General features: G+C 42.5%; 1 protein-coding gene across 2 annotated transcripts in view; it reads left to right on the forward strand.

Moving 5' to 3' along the window:
* Positions 1 to 16,069, forward strand: part of METAP1D (methionyl aminopeptidase type 1D, mitochondrial) — an 83,917-nt gene that overhangs the window by 8,285 nt on the left and 59,563 nt on the right. The window lies entirely within an intron of this gene.

A 16,069-nucleotide genomic window follows, 5' to 3' on the forward strand; every position in this document is an offset into this window, starting at 1 on the left:
GGGGGAATAAATAAATAAGTGAATAAACCAATGGGACCTAATCAAACTGACATGCTTTTGCACAGCAAAGGAAACCATTAAAAAGCACAAAAAGACAACTTACAGAATGGGAGAAAATAGTTTCAAATGATGAAAATGACAAGGGCTTAATCTCTAAAATATACAACTTATACAACTCAACAGCAAAAAAGCCAACAACCCAACTGAAAAATGGGCAAAAGACCTGAATAGACATTTATCCAAAGAAGATCTACAAATGGCCAACAAGCACATGAAAAAATGCTCAACATCCCTGATTATTAGAGAAATGCAAATCAAAACTACTATGAAGTACCACCTCCCACCAGTCAAAATGACCGTCATTAATAAATCCACAAATAGCAAATGCTGGAGAGGGTGTGGAGAAAAGGGGACCCTCCTGCACTGTTGGTTGGGAATGTAAGATGCTACAACCACTATGGAAAACAGTATGGAGGTGCCTCAGAAAACTAAATATAGAACTACCATATGATCCAGAAATCCCACTCTTGGGCATATATCCGGACAAAACTTTCCTTGAAAAAGACACATGCACCCACTTGTTCATTGCAGCACTATTCACAGTAGCCAAGACATGGAAAAAACAACAAACATGTCCATCAACCAATGATTGGATTAGGAAGATGTGGTGTATATATACACAATGGAATACTAGTCAGCCATAAAAGAGAAGAAAATAATGCCATTCGCACCAACCTGGATGTAACTGGAGACTCTTATACTCAGTGAAGTTAGTTAAAGACAAATACCGTATGATATCACTTATATCTGGAATCTAATATATGGCACAAATGAACCTTTCCGCAAAAAGAAAATCATGGACTTGGAGAATAGACTTGTGGTTGCCAGGGGAGTGGGATGGACTGTGAATCTGGGGTTAATAGGTGCAAACTACTGCCTTTGTAATGGATAAGCAATGAGATCCTGCAGTATAGCACTGGAACTATATCTAGTCACTTATGATGGAGCATGATGGAGGATAATGTGAGAAAAAGAATGTATATGTGTGTGAATGGGTCAGTTTGCTGTACAGTAGAAAATAGAACACTGTAAACCAGCTATAATGGAAAAGATAAAAATCATTATATAAAAAAAAGAAATATAATCCTAAAGCAAGATTGTAAGAGTCAAGAAAGAAGAGCTAAAACAATGGACAGAAATAGCATTAAAAAAAATAAATTTAGGGAATTTTTCCAATAACATGTTAAAGTGGAAGATTATGGAGTAATAAAGGATTGAATGTCTTCCAGTGTTTGTTGCAAGTTGAGCCTTACAATATACCCATTCGCATTACAACAAGAGCTTCAGTTTTTTATCTAGTGAAATGTCAGATCTTGTCTTTAGAATAATGTGCTTCTTTACATCTAAAGAGTGATTGTGTATCAGAAAAGGCAGTTGGGTAAAGATCTGATTTTGGATCCTGTCTCTACAACTTACTGTCACATGAATTTAAGAAGTAACTTGGGTTTCCCATTGTGGCTTAGTGGAAACTAGTATCCACGAGGATGTGGATTCGACCCCTGGCCTCGCTCAGTGGGTTAAGGATCTGGCATTGCCGTGAGCTGTGGTGTAGTTTGCAGATGCGGCTTCGATCTAATGTTGCTGTGGCTGCGGCATAGGCTGGTGACTACAGCTCCAATTCGACCTCTACCCTGGGAAATTCCATATGCGGTGTAGGCTGGTATCTACAGCTCCTTTTTGACCTCTGCCATGGGAACTTTAGGTTATGGCCCTAAAAAAAAGGAAAAAAAAAAGTAACTTTATTTTCCACTCAACTTTATTATGAACCTAAAGCTGCTCTAAAAAGTAAGTCTGTTAAAAAAAAAAAAAACAACCTTTTTGAATTTCACTTTCTTCATCTGTTTTTTTAAAAAGAAGGTATAAAATTATCTAAATCAAATGAAGATTAAGAAATTAAGTGAGAGAACTTGTGACAGCATCTAGCACAAAAATGTCCCTTTCCTTTTAGTACATGTTCTCCTTTGGTTGAAGCAATTACAAGGAAGCCAGGATAAAAGGGAGGGGACATAAAAGTCCCTCTTCATGAGATAAGTGTCAATGAATCGAGACAATCTAAGGTGGTTTCTTTTTTTTTTTTTTTTAAGTTTTATTGAAGTATAGTTCCTTTACAAAGCTGTGATAATTTCTGCTGTACAACAAAGGAACCCAGTCATACATATACACATATCCATTCTCTCTCAGATTCTTTTCAAATACAGTGGGAAGACAGAGGATGAACTCTATATATGTAAAACTTCGTTTATATGAGCTCTTTCCTGAAGGAAAACATGAGTTGCTTTCACTAAGTTCTTGAAGTAAGATGTGACTTGAAAAAAAAACAAAACAAAAAGCAGACCTCTCTTGGAATATCACTATTCTTTGATATTCCTCCTATTGAGAGTTGGTGTCTGTGTCCCTTTGCCTTAAGCCTAGATGTCTTGTGACTCCTTTAATTGAAAGAGAATTGGGGAGGTGATGCTGTTTGACTTTCAAGATTGTCATGAAAGGAGAGGCAGCTTCTGCTTTGTTCACTGGAATAGTCATGCTGGGAGCCTGGGGTGCCTTGTAAGAAACCCATCTACCCTGGGGCTTGCCATGTTGTGAGGAAGCCAAGCCACTTGCAGAAGTTCCTTGAAGTTTGTCTGATCAGGAGACCTAATCTTTGAGTCATCCCAGTGCAGACACCAGACATGTGAGTGAATGAGCCTTCAGATTATTCCAGGCCTCAGCCATAGAGTCATCCCCAGCCAAGTATTCTTTTTTAAAAATGTGTTTAAATTTTTTTTTTTTTTTTTTGTCTTTTGTCTTTTTTGTCTTTTTTTTTTTTTTTTTTGTCTTTTTTGTTGTTGTTGTTGTTGTTGCTATTTCTTGGGCCGCTCCCACGGCATATGGAGGTTCCCAGGCTAGGGGTTGAATCAGAGCTGTAGCCACCGGCCTACGCCAGAGCCACAGCAACGCGGGATCCGAGCCGCATCTGCAACCTACACCACAGCTCATGGCAACGCCGGATCGTTAACCCACTGAGCAAGGGCAGGGACCGAACCCGCAACCTCATGGTTCCTAGTTGGATTCGTTAACCACTGCGCCACGACGGGAACTCCAAAAAATGTGTTTAAATTTAATTTTACATTGGAGTATAGTTGATTTACAATGTTGTGTTGGTTTCAGGTGTACAGCAAAGTGATTTGGTTATACATATATCCATTCTTTTTCAGATTCTTTTCCCATGTAGGTTATTACAGAATACTGAGTAGAGTTCCCTGTGCTATGTAGCAAGTCCTTGTGGATTATCTGTTTTGTATGTCGTAGTGTGTATATCCCAAACTCCTAATTTATCCCCCCACCAGGCTTTCCCTTTAGTAACCTTGTTTGTTTTCAAAGTCTGTGAGTCTGTTTCTGTTTTATAAATAAGTTCATTTGTGTCATTTTTTTTATTCCATTTGTAAGTGATATCATATAATTGCCTTTTCTGTTTGACTTACTTCACTTAATATGATAATCTCTGGGTCCCTTCATGTTGTGGCAAATGACTTATTTCATTCTTTTTTCATGGCTTAGTAATTTTCCATTGTATACATGTACTGCCTCTTCTTTATCCATTTCTCTGTTGAAGGACATTTAGGTCGCTTCCTTCTATGTGTTAGCTATTGTAAATAGCGCTGCAATGAACATGGGAGTGCATATGTCTTTTCAAATTATTGTTTTATTTAGGTAGATGCCTAGGAGTGGGATTTCTGGATCATATGGTACCTCTATTTTCAGTTTTTTTTAAGGAGCCACCATACTGTTCTCCATAGTGGTTGGACCAATTTATATTCCTGCCAACAGTGTGGGAGGGTTCCCTTTTCTCTACACCCTTTATTGTTTGTAGACCTTTTGACAATGACCATTCCAACCAGTGTGAGGTGATACCTCATTGTAATTTAGATTTGCGTCTCTAATAATTAGTAATGTCTTTTCATCTGCTTTTTGGCCATCTACGTATATTCTTTGGAGAAATGTCTGTTTAGATCTTCTGGCCATTTTTTGATTTTTTTTTTTTTTTTAATGTATAGAGCTGCATGAAATGTTTGTATATTTTGGAGATTAATCCCTTGTTGGTCTCTTCTTTTGCAAGTATTTTCTCCCATTCTGTGGGTTGTCTTTTCATTTTGTTTATGGTTTCCTTTGCTATGCAAAAGCTTTTAAGTTTAATTAGATCTCATTTATTTATTTTTTGTTTTTATTTTCATTACTCTAGGAGTTGGATCCAAAAAGATATTGCTGCAACTTATGTCAAAAGAGTGTTCTGCCTATATTTTCCTCTAGGAGTTTTATAGTATCCTGTCTTACATTTAGGCCAGCCAAGTCTTCTTGACTAAGGGCCTCAGACATCATGCCACCTCAGACTTAATTTCCAAATTCCTGACCCAAATAATCCATGAGCATAATAAAATTATTAGTTTTTTAAAAAACACTGCTACATTTTGGGTAAGTTTTTACACAATAATAGTAACTAGAACCATATAGGATATCTAAGAGCCAGCAACAATTCATTTTCAGAGGAAAACCTAAAGAACCACTTGTAGGGAGTATATGCAGGCAGGTAGTCACAAAATGTCTCCCATAGAACTTGGAGTCACCACATATAACAAATGTGGCTTATCACCATATACTTGTAATTTACTCATAGTTTAGATGAAGTTTATAATCTGGAGTCACTTTTATCATAAGTGATATTACTCATAATCATGGCTGGCTCTCCACATTCACCAGGTTTCCAAGGAGGATGGAGCTAGTAGGTTAACCCAAGGTCAAATGTATCAATAGAGATATATCCATTGAGAAAAGCAAAGTAAGAATATTAATATGGGGCAGAATAGAATTTAGGGCAAAAAGCATCAAACAGAGCAAAGAGGTTTATGGACCTTTTTCCTGTCTACAGTCACTCTCCCCTTAATGATCTCGTCAGTCCTGTGACTCTAATAACTTATTCAGCTGTTGACTCCCGTATTTATGCCCCCAACCAAGATATTTCTCTTAAATTCCAGACTCTGCTTCCATAACATTTCCAAATGGATGTCTCATAGACATGTAAAAATCAACATGTCCAAAACTCCAAAACTGGTACCTCTAATCTCTTCCCGAAAATTTCCTCCACTCCAAAGACTTCCCTACCTTTGTTGTTGGCAATTTTATCCTGTCGGTTTCTCAGACTATAACCCTTTGAATCACCCCAATTCCTTTCTTTCTCTTACTTTGTATCCAGTGTGTCAAGAAATCCCACTGAATCTACCTTTAAGGTATACCCAGAATACATTTTTGTCTCCCTGGTGTTACCACCCTGAGTTGAGTCACTTTCATATCTTACCTAGATGACTGCAGTAACCTCACCCAACAGTCTCCCTGCTTCTACCCTTGCCCTCTTATACTGGATTCTCAACACAGCAGCCAGACTGAACCTTAAAAAATGCTAAGTCACCTGTCATTCTTTTGCTCAAACCTCTTTCACTCAGGGTAAAAGCCAAAGTCCTTATAATGGTCTATAAGGCCCTGCTCATAGCACTTAACACTTTCTACCACGCTGTATGATTTTTGTTGTATTTTCTGTTGCTTACTCCCTAACTAGAATTTAAGTTTGGCAAAGAGAGGAACTTTTGTTTTGTTACGTGATGTATCTCAAGCATCTGTAATGATTCCTGGCACATAATAAGCATTCTAAAAGATTTTTTAAATGAATGAATAAAAAGTGGCTAGTTAATGGTGATATGATAAAGTTATTAATAATGAATCTTTATAAGTCAAATAGCATGTTAAAATCGTATAGGCAGGAGTTCCCGTCGTGGCGCAGTGGTTAACGAATCCGACTAGGAACCATGAGGTTGCGGGTTCGGTCCCTGCCCTTGCTCAGTGGGTTAACGATCTGGCGTTGCCGTGAGCTGTGGTGTAGGTTGCAGACGCGGCTCGGATCCCGCGTTGCTGTGGCTCTGGTGTAGGCCGGTGGCTACAGCTCCGATTCGACCCCTAGCCTGGGAACCTCCATATGCCGCGGGAGCGGCCCAAGAAATAGCAACAACAACAACAACAACAACAATAATGCCACGGGAGCGGCCCAAGAAATAGCAACAACAACAAAAGACCCCCAAAAAAAAAAAAAATCATATAGGCAGAGTTGTTAGAAATAAAAGGAAAAATGGGTAAAACCACAATCATAACAGGAAACTTTAGCATGCCTCTAATTTGGCAATTTAAGTAGGCATAATAAGGTTACTGGATTTCAGAATGTTATAATTAGTAAATTTGATTTAATATTAAATTTGATAACTTAGATTAAGGAATTTTTAAAAATAAATATGTAATAGGATAAAAGTTGGTAAGTTATGCCACTAAAAACCTCAATAAGTTCTAGAAAGGAAAACTGTGTAAACTGCATTCTCTGATCACAAAGCAATAATACACAAATTAATGGGGCGAGAGAAGAGATTTGACCCAGGTGTTGTGGAAGCACAGAAGGAACCTAGCTAGTGGGGGATGTGCCATTTACACTGTCCTGGACTTGGAATACACAGTTCTAATCCTCCATGAGTTCACAGTCCTTTGGTGGAATCAGACATGTAAATCAATTTTGCAGCAGAGTAAGATGCACAGATAGGGGTAAGCAAGTGATGCCCTGGGATCATCCAGTAGAGACTGAGGAGCCTTCACCTTCACGGAGGAGAGGACTCTCCTGAGTCCTGTGCAAGGAGGGCCTGCTCAGATGAAGGAGTATGGAAACAACGAAGGCCTCTTGTCCAAAGGCATAGAGATCAGTGAGAGCCCATGTAGCCTTCTGGGAGCTTTGCTGGTGAGAGATGGAGCTAGGGAGTAGCCAGAGGGGAGGTTGGTGATGCTACTTTTGGCAGTAGAAATACAGGATTTGGGGACCACTTGAATGGGACAGCTAAGGCATGTGTGTGAGAAGGGGTACAGATAGCAGACTCCTGCTCCCTTAGGGTTGGAGGAAATGATAGATGTGCTTGCAGACAGTTTTTCAGCTGGGAGAGGGGACAGAAAATTGAAGAAGCTCCTCGTCCCCCAGTTACTTCTATTTCTTTCCGTACTTTTTTGCAGAGATTAGAGATGAAATGAGGTAGGGGGTTGGGAAATAGGAGGGGAAAATAATGATAAGGGATAATAGATGGATTGCCCAGCAGTGTTGAGATCCAAGTGAAATGAGAGACCATGTATTTGTAGTGGCCCCTTCATTGCCACTGTGTGATTTTCCCCAAATGGGCATCATCCTGGGTGTATATGGGTGTGGAGGTAGATAGTTGGACTGCTTGGAATTTTCCAGATGGATCTCTGGAATGACCAGGGAGTAAGAGGAGGGGGGGAGTAGGTGTTAGCAAGAGGGGGTTGAATCAGTGAATTCCAGAGTCTAGCCTATCTGGAAGTTTCCAGAGGACATGGACCTTGTCTATTTTGTTTGTTTCTGGGCTCATTATTATTGCAGTGAATAATCTAGAGTGTAAAAGTCGAAAGAGAAGAGGCTGATAGTTTGGGGGGAAAAGGCATCGTCCCATGATGAGAATTTCCAGCGAGCACGTAGAACAGGTATAATGGGAATGAAGAGTGAGGGAACATTAGGGGGTAGTAGTCCCGAGTGTCAAGCTGAAAGTGACTTCTGAACTGGATCGGATGGTTTTTGGTTTGACTGGAGAAAAACCAAATACATATAACAATGCAAAACAGTACGATAGTGCTCTGGGGCTGAAAGGAAGGAAAGATAATTGGGGCTAGAGTGGTCACTTCACAGAATTGGTCCTTGAAGGATGAGTGAGGTGGAGGGGTGGAGGAGGGGCATTCCTAAGTGAGTAAGGCAGCAGTGGGAAATCATGTGAATACAGGAAAAGTCCAGACATGTTCAGAGAGTTCTGGAATGGAGGGCTTGGCTGGAGCTGAGAGTTTGCGTAGGAGAGTTTTAGGAGAGGAAGATTAATCATACAAGTTAGGGCCAGGTGGTGGAGGACCTTGAAAGCCAGTTTAAGGTTTATCTTAACAGCCGCAGAGACTGATGAAGGTTTTTGACAAATAAGTGAAATGGTGTCTCTATTTTAATCTGCTGTCAGGGGTGCTCTGGGTGTATTGGAGAGAGAAAGCTATGGTATCAGTTGGGAGGTTATGGTAGAAACAAGGTCATAGGGGCTTGAATCAGGGAGAGATGGACGCAAGAGAAATGCTACACAGGAGGAGGAATCAGGACCTGAAGAAGGAGAAGCACTGTCAAAGCAGAGGAGAAAGAGTTGGCAGAAAATGGAGAACCTGGTCAGGAAAAGAGACTCAGGAGGAAATTTCAGAATGACTCAGTATGGGTCAGTGAAACTGGCCACTTGGAAGTCATAGTGATTTAGACGAAAATTTTAGCAGTGAAAGGAAAAATGAAACATGATATTGGTGGAGTTCCCTGATGGCTCGGTGGGTTAAGGATCTGGCATTGTCACTGCTGCAGTTATTACAATGGCTTGAGTTGAGTCCTTGGCCCGGGAACCTGCATACCATGGGTGAGGCCAGAAACAAAAGTTATGGTGGTAGCCAGAGCAAAGTGTGGAGGTTCGTGGTTCTTTTTTCAATAACAACTTTATTGAGACGTAATTCACAGACCATACAATTCACCTACTTAAAGTGTACAACTCAGTGGTATTTAGGGTACCCAGAGTTCTGCAGTCATCATCGCCATCAATTTTACATTTTCATCACCCTCCAAACAAATCTCTTACCCACCTGCAGTCTCTCCCCAATCCACCTATCCCCACAGCCCTGGGTAACCACTAGGCTTTCTGGCACTATAGATTTCCTATCCTAGACAGTTCAAATAAGGGGAATCATATAACATATTGTTTTCTGTGACTGGCTTCCTTCACTTAGCACTGTTAGTACTCTGTCTCTTTTTACTGCCAAGTAACATTCTGCTGAATAGGATATCATATGTGGTTTATCCATTCGCCAATTGTTGGACGTTTGAGGTATATCCACTTTTTTGATAATGCTGCTGTGGACGTTTGTGTACAAGTTTTGTGTGGATATATGTTTTTTTCTGACAGTAGAGGCCCTGACTATGTTTAGAAGCAGAGGGAAGGAAAGCAACTGGTAAGGAATAAGGACCTTTGTATATTCTGGAGAGCAGGGGCCTTCCTGGAGAGAGAGCAGACCCAGAAGAAGTGGAAAGGAATGAAAGATAGAGAAAGGAGAGAATTCCCCTGGAAGTGGGGAGAGTGTCTCTACCTCTACAACAGGAGTGAAAAATAGTGAGAATTTCTTTTTCTAGAAAGGAAACACTTTGAAAAATATATATTTTGCTATTTTAGGGCCACACCCCTGGCATATGGAGGTTCCCAGGCTAGGGGTCAAATCGGAACTGTAGCGCTGATCTATGGCCACAGCTACAGCAACGTGGGATCCCAGCCATGTCTGGAACCTACTCCACAGCTCACGGCAATGCCATGTCCTTAACCCACTGAGTAAGGCCAGGGATCAAACCCACTCCTCATGGATCCTAGTCGGGTTCGTTAACCCCTGAGCCACAAAGGGAACTCCTGAAAATGTTTTCTGATAATAAAAGTCATACGAGGAAGGTTGTAAAAACAGGCTAAGAATGTGGGTTCTCTGGATTTCCTGCCTTGGCTCAGTGGTAACAAACCGACTAGTATCTATGAGGACGAGAGTTCGATCCCTGGCCTTGCCCAGTGGGTTAGGGATCCAGCATTGGTTAGGGATCCAGCATTGCTGTGAGCTGTGGTGTAGGTTGCAAACACGGCTCAGATCCCGATTTTCTGCGGCTGTGGTGTAGGCTGGTGACCACAGCTCCGATTTGACCCCTAGCCTGGGAACATCCATATGCCAAGGATATGGCCCTAAAAAGACAAAAAAAAAAAAAAAAGAATGTGGGTTCTCAGGTCAGGCTTCTCAGGTTCAAATCCTGTTGCTGCTGCTTACTAGTTATGGCAGCTTGAGCATGTTAGTTAACCTACCCATGCTTCCTTCAGTTTATTCATTTTTAAAATGGGGTTGAGATAAGTACTCACTTTACTAAGCTATTAGGAGGATTAAAGTAGTAAGGCCTGTGGTGCAGCTGTATTAGTTACCTACTGCTGTGTAATAAATTACCCCAAACAACAAACATTTATGCCACAGTTTTTGAGGGCCAGGAATCCCTGTGTGGCTTAGCCAGGTACCTCTGGCTCAGGAGCTCTCCTGAGGTTGCACTTGAGCTGGTGGCTGGAGCTGCAGTCACCCCACCTCTTGACTGGGACCAGGGGACCCACTTCCAGGCTCACACACATGGCTCTTGGTGGGCCTCCGTTTCTTGTGGAGACTTTGCTTTCTTGCTACCTGTGTCTCTCCATCTTACTGTCTACAACATGGCAGCCTGCTTCTTCCAGAACTAGTGCTCCAAGGAGGATACCTGCTTGCCTAGAGTGGCAGAGGCCAGTCTTTTATAACCTAATCTCAGCGTGACATCCCATCCCTCCTGCCATTTGCTGTCAGTCACACAGATGAGCATAGTGTGGCAGACCAAGGTGTGAATACCAGGAGTCACTGTGGACCATCTTGGCTACCACAGTTCTTAGCACAATGCGTGACACATAATGAGCCCTTAACAACTCCAGTCGACTCTTGGATCACACAGATTTGAACTGCACAGGTCCACTTACACATGGATGTTTTTTCCATAATAAATACTACAGTGCTGCTCAGTCCACAGATACTGAGGGCCAACTATTTAGATGCAGATATTTGCCTGAGAGGCAGATATTTGTCAGCACCCTTAACTGCCACGTTGTTGTTCAGTGGGCAACTGCATTCATAGTGGAAGTATTAAGATATCATGCAAATGTATAAAGAAGAAAGTAAAAGTCACTCATTATCTCACCATTCAGTTAAAATTGGCATTTCTAGAATTATTTTTTTCCTTAAGAAGGGCTAATAGTAAATATGACCATTATTTCTAAAGATTTCTTCCACATCCAGAAGAGAAAGCTTGTTAATTACTGTAAAATTAACATAGGAAAATTAGCTTTTGAGATCCTTTTATTTCTCACATTTGGAGTCATGGAAGTATACTCATGTTTATCCTTCTGTTCAGCATTGTGATAATTCTGAATTTGGGGCATCACATACCCTGTCTCTGTCATCAGTAAGATTATGATTTTCTTATAAGATCAAATAGAAGTAGGTCACAGATGAAAAGAACAGGCTTGCCGGACTCCCTGCCAACTGGCTGGTGCAGCTGAAAACCAGCCCTTCTAGGAATTGATGTTACAAAAGACAGCTCCTCTCTGTCGTCTTCTGTCATTTCTCCCCTACTTTATGCTCTGTGAATAGCAGCTGTTCAGGGCATTGCCGAGTGAGCGCAGGGGTGCTGCCGTCAGAAGTGCGAGTGAGCGACACAGCAGGAGGCTGGGGCAGAGGGAGGTGCGTTCTGGTGACACCGTGAGTAAGTTGGAGGCACGACAAACAGCTGGATAGCAGTATGATGGCTCTTTGGGAAGCATGTGAAAGATTATGAGTTACCTAGATTAAAAAAAAAAAAAGAAAGTAAGCCCCCTGAAGTCTCTTTTACCAATAGTGAAAAAAATCACCGTTGCCAAGGAGAGTCTTGCAAAGTCTACATGGGTGGATTGGTACATTGTGCTGGCTCCTTTTATAAGGGTCAGATTAATTTTCTAATACTCCTTTCTACTTTAATGTTATTGCTTTAATCATTAGCCTACCACTAGTTCCTTCGGGCAATAGGAAGCGATTGAAGATTTAATGAGATTCATATTGCTTGTCCTTAAATGTTGATGACTTCCTGCATGCATATTAATCATTCCTGACCTTGATGTTAAATTCCTTCCCAGCACAGATTCTCATCAAGCATACGTACTAGATCCCTCAGTGTGCACCAGATACCTGGTTTGTTTCCAAAAGCATATTACCTCAAATGTTTGGTTTAGGTCCGATTTTTCAGTACCCTTATATGATTTGTCTTCAAGTGCTTTCTAGGATTTTCAATCTGGAAAATTTAAGCCACTCTTAGCAGGGGATTTAGCCTAGTTAAAAGACTGTTCTGTTCAGCAGACCTTGAACGTGCCTTAATTGATTGTCTAGGTCAGTATGTCCAACTGGCAACTCTCAGACCCCATCGAGGCCACAGAGTTTCTGGGTGGCTGAAGTGTGTGCGCTCCGGCTGTCAAGCAGCAGGACTCGGCCTTTGTCCGCCGCTTTGGCGGCCCCAGCCTTTAGTGCAGGCCCACCCCCTCCTGACACAGAGGCCTGGGAAACCCTGGCCAGCCACCTGGTCTCCTCAAGCCCAGCATCCATACGTCTGCACCCCCACCCTTGCCCCAATTATCCCCTCAGCCACCTTGGCAGATTTTCTAACCAACTGCCCTTCCCCGAACCAGGACCCACAGCAGGAGCTGTTGGAGTGTGAGGGAGAAGAAGCGAGGGGCTGAGAAGTCTGAGGGAAGATGAAAGCGAGAGTGACGGAGTGTCGGGGAGAGAGGGAGAAAGGATCCCACCAGTTGAAGAGAAAATAAATACACGTGAGACCTTGAGATTGAGGAAGGATGTATGCAAAGAGACGGAATGAGTAGGAAGTAGGTAAAGAGGTGAAAGAGCTGCTGTAGGGCGAGGCCAGCCCATTGAGAGGAAGAACAAAGAGGTAAATTTGCGTGTGAAAGAGGCCACGTGTGAGAGAAAACGGAGAGAGTAAAACGGCTCTGCGGGTAGAACATAACCAGGGATGCACAGTCTGACGAAGCAATTTTTCAGATTTATGAATATATTTATAACAAAAGAAGTATTGATGTAAAAAAGTTAAACCACAAATAGACCCTTAGAAGATTACATCACATTGAGGTTATTATAGAATGCTCCAAATGCTTGCTGGCCTGTTGATTATTTCAAAAGTGGCTCATCCCCAGCAAGAGGTCAGACAGTATCAGTTTTTTTTTTTTTTGTCTTTTTGCCATTTTCTTGGGCCGCTCCCATGGCATATGGATGTTCCCAGGCTAGGGGTCCAATCGGAGCTGTACCTGCCGGCCTACGCCAGAGCCACAGCAACACCAGATCCGAGCCGAGTCTGCAACCTACACCACAGCTCACGGCAACGCTGGATCCTTAACCTACTGAGCAAGGCCAGGGATCGAACCTGCATCCTCATGGTTCCTAGTTGGATTCGTTACCCACTGAGCCACAATGGGAACTCTGACAGTGTCAATTTTGATGACGTGAAGTGCTTATTACCATTTTGAAAATACAGATAATTGAGTAGTTTTTATGTACAAATAGAAGTTTTTCATCTTAAATCTTTGTGTGTGTGTGTGTGTGTGTCTTTTTGTCTTTTTAGGGCCACGCCCACATCACATGGAGGTTCCCAGTCTAGGGGTCAAATCGCTGTAGCTACTGGCCTACACCACAACCACAGCAATGCTGGATCCAAGCCAAGGCTGCAACCTACACCATAGCTCTCGGCAATGCCAGATCCTTAACCCACTGAGCGAGGCCAGGGATCGAACCCTCGTCTTCATGGATACTAGTCAGGTTCATTAACCACTGAGCCACGATGGGAACTCCTAGGGGTCAAAATTATTATCCTTTAAAAATAACTTTTAGGGAAGTTCCCGTCATGGCTCAGTGGTTAACGAATCCGACTAGGAACCATGAGGTTGCAGGTTCGATCCCTGGCCTTGCTCAGTGGGTTAAGGATCTGGCGTTGCCGTGAGCTGTGGTGTAGGTCGCAGACGCGGCTCAGATCCCGCGTTGCTGTGGCTCTGGTGTAGGCCAGCGGGTACAGCTCCAATTGGACCCCTAGCCTGGGAACCTCCGTATGCCGTGGGAGTGGCCCAAGAAATGGCAAAAAGACCAAAAAAAAAATAATAATAATAATAATAATAATAGTAACTTTTAGGAAACCCCTGGTCGCACATCAGGTTGAGGATCCAGCATTATCACTGCTGTGGCTTGGATCACAGCTGTGACTTGGGTTCGATCCCTGCGCTAGGAACTTCTATATTCCTCAAGCACAGCAAAAAAAAGATATTGATAAACAGCTTTTTAAAAATAGCCAGAAAATTTCACACCTTTTAACTCTATATTTAATACTACTTCTAGATGTCTATATTCAGAAAATAACCAGAGATGCTGGCAAAGATTTTGTTTTGAAGATGTCTATTTCAGTGTTACTTTAATTAGCAAGTAACTGGACAGTCCCTAAATGTCCAGTAAAATAGAGGATTGATTAAATTATGATATATCCATAAGATTAAAAAGACAGTTATAAGGTCATTAAACTTTTTCCAGTTCATCTCCACACTACTCTGAGGTGGCCTTTTAAATAGCACATTGGATCATTTCACTCCCCTTTAAAACCTTTCCTTGGCTTCCCATTGCACTAACCAGGAAAGTTCTGACCTCCAAGGCCCATCCCACCTCACCAGTTCCTCCATTCCTGTCTACTGGCCTGCTTTTCAGGTGCTCTCATTCCCTCAGGCCTTTCCTCCTCAGTACCTTTCCAAATGAACTGCTCTTCCCCAGCTCTTACCTGGCTAATTCCTGCTTGTTCTTGAGGTTTTTTAGCTTCATCAAAGGGGTTTCCTGACCCTCTCAACCACCTTTTCAATCTGCCCACCCATCAGTATACTCGCATTGTCAACTAGGCGTCTCCTTCATGACACATAGAACTTTTTTTTGCTCTTTTTTGGGCCAAACCTGTGGCATATGAAGGTTCCCAGGCTAGGGGTCTAATTGGAGCTGTAGCTGCCAGCCTACGCCACAGCCACAGCCACGCCAGATCTGAGCTGCGTCTGGGACCTGCACTGCAGCTTGTGGCAATGCCAGATCCTTAACCCGCTGAGCAAGGTCAGGGATCGAACCTGTGTTCTCATGGATACTAGTTGGGTTTGTAACTCGCTGAGCCACAACGGGAACTCCATCCCTAAGAAGTAATTTCTGATATTAACATTACCCTACTTAAAATCTTCAATAATTTGCTGAATTAAATCTAAACTATGCTCCTTAAACCTTTCAGAGTGTGGTCTTACTTTACTCTTCCAAATAAGCATACTCAATACTTTAGGAAAACAAGACCACTCAACACTCAGTATACTTCAGCCTTTCATAGCTCTACACCTTTGTTCACACTTTACCTTCAGCCAAGTATATTGATCCTTGCCCTTCATTTTTGTCAAAAGCCTACCTTTCTATCAAGAGCTATTTCTTTTTCTTTTTCTTTTTTTTTTGTCTTTTTGCCATTTCTTGGGCCGCTCCCACGGCATGTGGAGGTTCCCAGGCTAGGGGTCGAATCGGAGCTGTAGCCACCGGCCTACACCAGAGCCACAGCAACGCAGGATCCAAGCCACGTCTGCGACCTACACCACAGCTCACAGCAACACCGGATCGTTAACCCACTGAGCAAGGGCAGGGATCGAACCCGCAACCTCATGGTTTCTAGTCGGATTCGTTAACCACTGCGCCACGATGGGAACTCCCTCAAGGGCTATTTCAAGCACCACCTTCTCTATAGGGCCTCTCGGTCTTCTGTAATAGTTGCAATCTTGTTTGTCTGCTTCCCTTCCTTCCTTTCTTCCACCAATACTGAAACTCCACTAGTTGGGGAGGTTGCAAGAAAATGAAATCATTCTAGCTCTTTCAAGCAGAAGTGCCTTTAATATAGAAATTGGGGAGTTCCCATTGTGGGGCAGTGGTTAACGAATCCGACTAGGAACCATGAGGTTGTGGGTTCGATCCCTGGCCTTGCTCAGTGGATTAAGGATCTGGCATTGCTGTGAGCTGTGGTATAGGTCGCAGACGTGGCTCGGATCCCTCGTTGCTGTAGCTCTGGTGTAGGCCGGTGGCTACAGCTCCAATTAGACCCCTAGCCTGGGAACCTCCATATGCCGCAGGTGCGGCCCTAGAAGAGACAAAAAAAAAAAAAAAAAAAGGACACACACACAAAAGAAAGAAATTGGGTATCCATAATTCCTGGGAGGTTAAAGAAATAGCCTCTTCACTGAACCTGTGGGGACAA

This window comes from Sus scrofa, chromosome 15 (genome assembly GCF_054392235.1).
Source record: "Sus scrofa isolate SSC_HxYL_T2T_F1_AM1 chromosome 15, Sscrofa_HxYL_maternal_Yorkshire_Landrace_v2.0, whole genome shotgun sequence".
NCBI classification, from domain to species: domain Eukaryota; kingdom Metazoa; phylum Chordata; class Mammalia; order Artiodactyla; family Suidae; genus Sus; species Sus scrofa.